The following is an 8210-nucleotide window of genomic DNA, read 5'->3' as shown; positions in this document are numbered from 1 at the left end:
ATTTGGGTTGCTTTGTTTTGTTTTGTTTTATATTATTGAGTTGCTGAGTTACTTTTATGCTCTGGAAAATAATCCCTGTCAGATAGATAGTTTACAAATATTTTCTTCTACTCTGCAGGTTCTCTCTTCATTCTATTGATTATTTCCTTCACTAAGCAAAAGCTTTTTGGTTCATACAATCCCATTTGCTTATTTTTGCTTTTGTTGTCTGTGCTTCTGGAGTCTGATCCAAAAAAGTCTTTGCCCAGGCCAGTGTCCTGAAGTGTTTCTCCTGTTTTTTTTTCCCAGTAATTTTAGTTGTTCATTTACACCTTTGACCAATTTTGAGTTGTTTTTTTCATAGGGTGAGAGACAGTGGTCTAGTTTCATTCTTTCACATATAGCTATCCAGTTTTCCCAGTCCCATTTGTTGAAGAGACTGCCTGATGTATGTTTTTGACACTTGGTTGAAAATCATTTGACAGTAAATATGTGGACTTATTTCTGAGTTCTTTATGTTGCTTCATTGATCTGTGTGTCTGTTTTTATGTCAGTAGCATACTGTTTTGGTTACTATAACTTCACAGTATTTTTGAAGTATTATAATGCCCCCCCAGATTTGTTCTTTTCACTTCAAGGTCTTTTGTGGTTCCATATGAATTTTAGGATTATTTTCTTCTATTTCTGTGAAGGATGCTATTAGAAATGTGATATTGCTTGGACTCTGCATTGACTCTCTAGATTCTTTCAGTACTATGACATGTTAACAATACCAATTTTTCTAATCCATGAACATGGAATATCGTTTCATTTTTGTGTATATGTGACTTCTTCAGTATCTTTCAACATTTTGTAGTTTTAATAGTAGAGATCTTTCATCTTCTTGGTTAAATTTATTCTTAAGGGACTGGGGTTATAGCTCAGTGGCAGAACTCTTGTCTAACATGTGTGAGGCACTGGGTTTGATCATTAGCACCACATAATAATAAATAAAATGAAGGTATGCTGTCCATCTACAACTACAAAAAAATTTATTCTTAGGTATTTTGTTGTTTTTGTAATTATTGTAAACAGGATTGCTTTCTTGATTTCTTTTTCAGGAGTTAACTATTGGCATATAGAAACACTATTGATTTTTGTACATTGATTTCATATCTTATAACTTTATTGAATTTCAGTTACAACATTATTTTATGGTTTTTAGATATTTTTTAATACAAAAGTTCATGTCATCTACAAACAAACAATTTGAAGTCATGAGCATGTGTATGTATGTATATATATATATATATATATATATATATATATATATATATATGGTTGTATTTTGGAAAGGAGACCAAGAAGATGATATGAAAGGGTAATTTCAAAGATTTGGTCCACTTTGATATCAGTGTGTCCTGGATCTCTCTAGCAGCACATTGATTCTTGTGAACAGAACTTGCCCTGTCTTTCAGAAAGAAAAGTGTTGTTGTGAAAGTGGCCACAGAAGGACTAGGGCTTTCCATTTGAATTGGGTTTCATGCCCTCTGAGAGATTGCAACCAGCCCCTGAATTTAAGCAGGTCAAATTAGGTCACGAAGAAATTGTTTAAAGTATAGTCAATATCATTTGGAATTATTTTCTGATTAGTATGGGAAATGCTCAGGAGTTTTTTGCTTATCATTTATGCCACTAATTCTATTCTTTGCTTTACAAGAATATGTTAGCCTTCCATCCTGCCCAGAAATCTATGACTGCCCATTCTAAAGTCATAAATAATGCAGGAAGCTCTTCTGTACAGAGATCAAACCTAGATCACTGTATGGCTTTTATTCATGCCAAGTGCATGCAGCCTGCCTTGTCCTGGAGAGAAGGAGCTTCACACAGCAGGAACTACAGAAAAACTGTTTACATGATCAGAAGCCAGTTTTGTTCCGGTTTCCCTCCTGCCCCCAACAATTAGCCTCACTCAGAACATCAGTTTATCCTTATCCTAATGGCTCATAACAGAACAACAATAGCTGGTATCTTAGAGCAGGAAATAAGGACCTGTCTGGAATTCTTCCTTGATGATTTCCAAGTGATGCTTTCAAAGAGGCAGAAGGCATCATCCTCATCACCTGAGTCCTTTCAGGTGGGAGATCCCAGAAACCAGCTGCTGTGGTCAGGGGTCACACATGGATCAGGACACAAGAACCCATGGATTTTTCCTACATGCCAACCAGATGGGCATGTAGAGAGGGCCATAGAATGGATTTCTCTCTCAGTGAGGATGTGTACCAGGCATGTGTAGACTGTTCAATTCAGAAACAATTTGGGACTAAGACCTAGAGTGTTGGAACATTCAGGAGATAACTTCTGGCCTATGCTCCTCCAGCCCCACCAGGACTCAGCAGAGCTGCCAAGGGAAAGAGCTTCCTCTGCTGCAGTCTGGAGTCAGCAAACATGCAGCTGATACTGTGGACAGAATGCTGTCCAGACACAGGAGACCTGGACTCCAGTCCTGGAGTCGCCTTTGATCAGTTTATCTTGGTCAAGGCTTTTCTGTTAATTACAATTTAGCAAAACTCACTCAAATTAGATTTAAGCCAAATGGGATTCAATGTGCCTCTCACATAGAACCTAAGTAGCTGAGCCCCAGAAGATGTAGGAGCTAGGAACTAGACATCCAGGATCAGAACTGTTCCCTCCCTCACTCTTTCTTTTCCTTTCTCCTTGTTCGCTCATCTGTTTTCTCTGTGTGGCTGTGTCATTCCCATCACTGCTTCTGCATGTCCAGCAGAATTGGTCCCCCAAGTGTAAGTGTCCCCAGTCACAACAATAGCTGAATATGTTAGTGTTGTTGAGTCTATTTCCAAATTCCCAGGAGGAAGACTGACTAGAAGATTGGGTCAGTGGAATCATCCCGATTCAGTAAGCCGGCCTGGAGCAGGGATGGGGAGTCAGGATCTTACACCACACATACACCTTGTGTGAGTTGGGGGAGGAGGCTGGCACAAGGCTAAGCACCAGGATGGGATTCTTTGGGCAACCGCCAAAATGTGTCTAAAACCAAGGACTCTAGTACTTAGTCTGCTTGGATTCCATTTCCTTGAGAAGTTTAAACTTCCTGTGAAGTCTTTCTCCTGCTTTCACACTCTGTGAATCTTGAACTCTGTTCAACAAAGATCTCGCCTGGCAGTGGGAGAATGTTTTCTAACTCTTGTCCTTGAGAAAAGCAGACAGTCCCTACACCAAAGCAGTAAGTCCTTTGGTCACAGAGGGAACATGAAGCTAAACTATAGGGCAAGTATGAAAAAATTAGACAAAGGGGCTTAGAGGATGAAGCATGTTAGCCATTCTTTTATCTGCTGTGCCTTGCCATCATGCCCAGTGCCTAGACGTCAAGATAGCTGGGATGGGATAGAAGCACTTTAATTAAATCATGAAGGCCCAGAGAGGATCGTTGACAGTGTTATCACTGCACGAAATGGATCTGAATTTCCAAATGTCTTACTAAGGATGTTGAATCTTTCTGATGCCTAGAAAGAGTGTGCCATCCTAAGTCCCCAGCTTGCCACTGTACTAGAGAGCAAATGCTGCACTAGGATGGAGGAGGGGCTCCTTGTGCAGTAGAAAACAGTCAAAGGCCCTCTTCACACAGGTAGCAAAGACACATGCCTGGCTTCTATGGAAACACTCTCCCACGTTATATAAATGGGCTTTTTAGAGATTTCTTACTCTAGTACATTAATGTTGGTTTATTTTTCACTTTAGCCCAAAGATCATCTATTTTTCCCTCTCCTGTCTCCCTGAAAAGGATTGAGAAAGTATATGACCCATACACAGCATGCTTAGGCTGGGGGTTTCCTTCAATGTCAGTCACTTTTGAATCAAGTACATTTAGCTGCCCTCTTGGTATTTTTCTAAATTACTGTCTTCAGCAAATGCTTAGATAAAACAGTCTTTTTATTATTCTGATGGAATTCAGCAAACAGTATCTATGGGACTTTTGTTTTTGTGAAGTGCTCTGTTGCCAGGATACCCAGGGTGAAGATGTCAAAAGAAGACACATTGAAAGGACAAGCTATAGTGAATATCCCCAAATTAGCTCCTTGCATACTAATCATTTCAGTTTACCCTATGCTGTTTCTGTTTGCTATAGGAAATATACTAGCCCATAGTTTCTAAATAATAAACTATCCAGAGAACAGAAGCATGTATTATTAAAGAAGGCAATGCATGTTCAACTCCCTTATTTTTTCTTTTCTTTTAAAATGTGGCACTCTGACCATTAAAGATAAATTTTGATTTTTCATTAATGCATGCAGAGAGATGAAAAAAAAAAATAGATTTCTTCCTGAAAACTTCAGGAAAAATGTAAAACACATTGACAAAAATAAAGCATGAGAGGAATGAAAGCTATCTCTAACAATAGCAGACTCTTAAGCCACCTGCTTCATTAAAAAGCATATATTAGGCATTTTAACAAGCATTTATTAAGGTTCTACTAGCTGTATAGTATGATACCAAGACCTTAGACTTAAGCTTAACTAGGTGCACTTGGAATTGAATAGATGTGAAGTTCAATATCCAAATAAACAAACATAAAATAAAAAAGCAACTCTACAAGTTCAGACAGGGAGACTTGAGATTTTTAGCAGTTACTCCCAGGACTATAGTAGACAACTCTATGATAAATAATATGATGTACTGGGGGGAAGGAACAATTAGATTTGGACTATCTCAATACTATTATCCTGACCACATAGATGCCTTTTATTATTAGAATATGGTCTAGCCAGACTAGATAGCATATGAAGTATTAGGTTCATGCAGGCAAAGTAATTCAAGAGAAGTGTTGACCAACTTCATGCATCTCAGGGAAGACTAACAAAACAAACTTGGTGGAGATGCGGAAAAGAGCTGACCTGATGGAAAGTTCTAGAAATGACCCTAGAAGAATAACTCTTGAAGAAACTGAAGATATTAAAGTCAGGAGAAGAGAATAAAACATTGAGGGAAATGCTATTGAGATGTAGACAGCACCAAACCAATTCTAAATATATTTACCTTGACCAAGAGTTGAGAGCTCAAAATAAGTATTGTTCTCTTGTTATTCAACAGAGTAGAAAGTTAAATGCTACGTATGTTGAAAATTTGTTGGACCTCTCCCCACTGGCCATGCACTGCTAATTCATAGCACAGGGCCCCATCTCCCTGCCCTCAGTTAGGGCACCATGATTCAAGTCCTGATCTTGGTTCTAAGGGAATCTTCTCTTTTAGTGAGGTGCTTTTTTCGCCCACCAAAGAAGGGGAAAGACAATTCAGAGGGCAATCTAGTCTTCCCTGCAGGAGCTGTCATTTTGGATCCAGGCTTCCACCTCAAAGGGACATGTAGTACTCACAGATTCTAAGCCCCTTCTTACAGAAATCCTTTCTAAGATTTTTGTCCAGTTTTTATAATGTGCATCCAAACAAGCTAGCAGAACATAAAAATTATTCTTTTAAAAACATTTTCTACAATTTTTGTTGAAATATGCTGCAAATGCCAGAAGTATATACCACCTGAGACTACTTAAGCTGTTTCTAAAGGAAGAATCATCTGTCCTTCCTCCCTTCCTGCTGACAGCATGATTCTTAAAATAATTTGAGTACAATGATTATCAAGAAAAGGGACCATCGACACTCCCAGAAAAATATCAGGCCATGAAACACCACAACAGTAACAGAGTCAACCTATACCATTAACATGCATATTAACCAGCATTTTTTATGTAAAAATCCAAATTATTATCCTACATGATGCCTTTACCATGAAATAATCTATATTTTACAGAGTGATATAAGGATAAATTGCAAAGATTATTCTTAGTGCCTATTACATATAACATGCGAATTTGAAAAGAAATGTCATTAGTTCTAAATTGATAACCATATTTTAAAAATCTGTTTTTCAATGAGTAAAGAATTTTGAATGGTTCATAACTTTGATTCTATTATACTTCTTTCATTATTTTCACATTGAAGAAATAATCATGAAAGCAGACAACAAATATCAATATTTGACAACACAATATTGATATTGCAAAAATTCATACAAAATCTAACTTTTAGGAAACAATTCTGTAACTTTTAGAAAATTCATCCAGTGGAATATCTTGGTAAAATTTTTAAATATTTTAGGGGAAAAACTGTATACATAATTGTAGGAATATGACCAAATATTAGATAAAATATGCCTAAATCTCAACAGTGGTTGTATTGAAATAGTAGAAACGTGGATATTTTCTTTAACAAATATGTATTAACAATGAGGACTAGTAAGTAAAAACATCTTAAAGTCTTAACTTCTCATGTATCAATGTATACTTATTCGAGGTGAAATAGCAAATGTGACATGGAAAGAGGAGAAAATAGAACCTGGTTGTGTTTGGACATTCACATCTCACACATACCTTACAAATATCACTATTTAACTCATGCTTAACCCACTGCCAATCAACTCCCTGAGATGGTCACATCTGGATCGACTTTTTTCTTGTTCTTACCAGTTTGGCTTTTTTTTTTTTTTCTTAATATTTTTTAGTTGTCAATGGATATTTAATTTATTTATTTATATGTGGTATTGAGAATCAAACCCAGTACCTCACACATGCTAGGCAAGCGCTCTACCACTGAGCCACATCCCCAGCCCAATTTGTCTTTTTTTATGATTAATTGACTTGTGTTTTTGGAGACTTAAGTCCCAGAACACCCATAGCCTTTTTTCCATAGAAATGCCATGTTTTCCTGGGAAGCTAAGCCTGCCTCAAAAGAACATGAGAGAGGGGCTGAAGCATAGAAAGCCTCAAGACATGAAAGAGGTTGAGAAACCTCAAACACACCCTGGAGGATCCATGTGCAATTACTACATAGCCTGAGTGGAAATAATTTCCATACTGCATTTCAAATCAGCATTTCTGTGTCTTGCACCAGAATTACTTCTAATTCATTTTCTCCTTTGCCCTGGAGCTCTCTTCTTTCGCTTAATTCACTGCCCCATTTCCATTACAATAAGGCATTCACAATACAGCCAGGTACAACCCATCCCTACCCTCACCTCAGGAGAAGAGACCTTGTATATAAACAAAGCAGTGAGCCCCTGTTGGATTCCATGCACACTTCTGTTTTCACATCTGTATTGATGTAGTTGATTCTCAGACAAACTCTGTGTGGTGGTATTATTTCTAGTCTATGAATGAGGAAACTGAGGCTCAGAGTTTTTTCAATTGCTTGGTCATTGCCTACCATGGTTTAGTTTTTTAATTTTTGAATGCCATTTGTCCACTATACCTTGGTGGATGCCCAGTAGTTGACACCTGTTCTGGGTCCCCTAGAAAGAGGATAAATTCATTATTTCCATCCTAACTAAGACAATTTTTAGAAGGAAGATAGCACTGTCCATAACTATACAGACAGAAATTTAGGCCAGCCAGGGAAAACTGGAACTAACTAAGGTTGGAAAGGCACAAAACACAGTCAAGAACCTCCTACGGCCCTCCACACACAGCCATGAGCATAGAGATCTTTCACCTCACAAACAAATGCAAAGCTGTCAGCTAAATGCAAGTCACTGAGTCATTTTTGTATACCTAGAAACCATCCTTTAAAGAGCATGGATAGGGACAATTGAGTCAGAGCAGTTACTCAAAATAATCATGCTTGGAAGGAAGCCACATCGTCAGGATATCATTAAAGACAGAAATTTTGAAATTGACTTTCAATGATTCAAAAAGAGGAGTAGGCTTCCTCCCAGCATGGAAGCTCATGTCTCATAAAGTCATTACTTGGCTAAGATTTAAGCTCCAACATGTGGGTGCTATGGCACATGCTTATAATCCCAGGGGTTTGGGAGGCTAAAGCAGGAGGATCATAAGTTTGGGGCCAGGCTGGTCTACTTAGCAAGACCCCATCTCAAAATAAATAGTTCTGGGGATGTAGTTCTTTGGTAGAATGCCCTGGGTTCACTCCCCAGGATAAGAAATAAAAAAGACTTACATGCCAACCACCTTATCCTGTGCAACAGCATGTAACCATTTACATGGGCTTCCTCCCCCTTTCCATCAGGCCCTTGCTGAAAGCATTATGGGCCAAGTAAAAACCAACTCAAAATCACTCTCGGCTCCATTGGCTGAGGCTGCAGAGGCCTGAGCCAGTACTTCTATTTCAAAAGAAAATTTGCATCTCTCTCCTCCTACCTAGACATCCTCATCAACACATCAAGGACC

The sequence above is a fragment of the Sciurus carolinensis genome, chromosome 6 (genome assembly GCF_902686445.1).
Source record: "Sciurus carolinensis chromosome 6, mSciCar1.2, whole genome shotgun sequence".
Classification (NCBI taxonomy): Eukaryota; Metazoa; Chordata; class Mammalia; order Rodentia; family Sciuridae; genus Sciurus; species Sciurus carolinensis.
The sequence above is the reverse complement of the archived record's forward strand: the minus strand, read 5'-3'. Positions refer to the sequence as shown.